The 1,721-nt window shown below is 42.0% G+C and overlaps 1 pseudogene; it reads right to left on the bottom strand.

Moving 5' to 3' along the window:
- Nucleotides 1–286: 286 nt before the first annotated feature.
- LOC136388437 (partitioning defective 3 homolog pseudogene) lies at nt 287–1,721 on the bottom strand (annotated as a pseudogene).

Genomic DNA, 1,721 nt, shown 5'->3' with positions numbered 1-1,721 from the left:
CCTTGCTAACACTTGGCATGATCAGTCTTCTATAGTCTAACTTCTCTGATAGGTTTGTAATGATATGCATTGTGGTTTGGATTTGTATTTTCCTAATGACTAATGGTGTTGAGCATTTTTTCACATGCTTGTTTAACATTTCCTTTGGTGACATGTCTTTTCACATCTTTTGTATCATCTCCTATCTGCCATTATTTATTTTGATTAAAAGTAAAGTTATTGTTGTTGTTTTTTTCAAACTATACAATATGTGTTTCTCAAGCTGGTTCTGAATCTGGTGTGCTGTTCACCTCCTCCCAGGCTGCAGTTGGGCAAGACTGAACGTGTGTCCCTGGCCCTTCAGCAGTTCCTTCCAGGCTGTCATTTTATCACTATCTCTATCTTTCATCTTCTCTTTTCTGGTTTTATCTTTTCTCCGATCAGTCTTACTTCCTTTCTCTCGGTTTCCATTCATTTGCCTCTTTGAAGAACGTGAAGGCTGGTCACTGGCTGTGGAGACAGGCTCTCTCATCTTGAACTTTCTTCTGTGCATTCTTCCAGTGTTCTATGCCTTTATCATTGTCATCTACCATGGATTTATCATAAGACTTGTCAGTGACATCTCTGAAGCTCTCATTGCATCCCTTTCCTCTGATTGTCCATGGTTGTAGGGAATGGAGAGGAAAATTGCCATTCAGAGTCACTCAGTGATTGCTGTCTGCAGACTTTCTGATGGACTTGACCTCTTCAGACCTAGAGAAGCTCCCACATCTCTGCTGGGGGAACCTACTTTCTGGTAATCCACTGTATTGAGTTTCAGTCTCATCAGATACTAAATCTATTCTTTTTAATTTTTGTGTTTTTTGTTTTTGTTTTTTACAGAGACAGAGAGAGAGTCGGAAAGAGGGATAGACAGGGACAGACAGACAGGAACAGAGAGATGAGAAGCATCAATCATCAGTTTTTTGTTGTGCATTGCAACACCTTAGTTGTTCATTGATTGCTTTCTCATATATGCCTTGACCACGGGCCTTCAGCAGACTGAGTAACCCCTTGCTTGAGCCAGTGACCTTGGGTCCAAGCTGGTAAGCTTTTGCTCAAACCAGATGAGCCCGCGCTCAAGCTGGTGACCTCGGGTCTCGAACATGGGTCCTCAGCATCCCAGTCTGATGCTCTATCCATTGTGCCACCACCTGATCAGGTGATTTTTGTGTTTTAATGAAAATAAGCATACTGGCATCTAGAAATTACCTTGTGCATTTTTCTGAAACAATCTGGTGTCCAAATACTTCTCGTTGAAAAGTAAGAACTAGATCAAAATTGGAACTCAAAGAGGATTCTGATAAAATACTAACTAGCCCAGGGGGTCAGCTTCTGTCCTCAGGAATCTTCCATTATTATTGAAGCTGGAAGGTGGATAGTCAGGCAGATATAAAAAGAAGCACTGGCAACCTGTTATCTTCTATAATGATAGTGTCATTCTTTGGGCCTCAGTGAGTATAGCATTTCTTGTGGGTGATTCATTGAGCCCCTCAATCCTACTTAGAAGAAATGGGAAATTCTTTATTCTCTACTGTCCAACACTCTTCAGTGGGCAGCTCGGGTACAGAAGGCCTCCCTGGTGACTTCAGCTCATTGGACATGGTTATTAGCCTCACAACAAGGACTTGAATCATTCCTTGCATGTTCCCTTCAGTGAACACGGACCTTCTGAAGACCATCTTCAGATACTGCTCCTCCAT

The sequence above is a fragment of the Saccopteryx leptura genome, chromosome 1, assembly GCF_036850995.1.
Source record: "Saccopteryx leptura isolate mSacLep1 chromosome 1, mSacLep1_pri_phased_curated, whole genome shotgun sequence".
In the NCBI taxonomy this organism is placed as follows: Eukaryota; Metazoa; Chordata; class Mammalia; order Chiroptera; family Emballonuridae; genus Saccopteryx; species Saccopteryx leptura.
The sequence above is the reverse complement of the archived record's forward strand: the minus strand, read 5'-3'. Positions and strand labels throughout refer to the sequence as shown.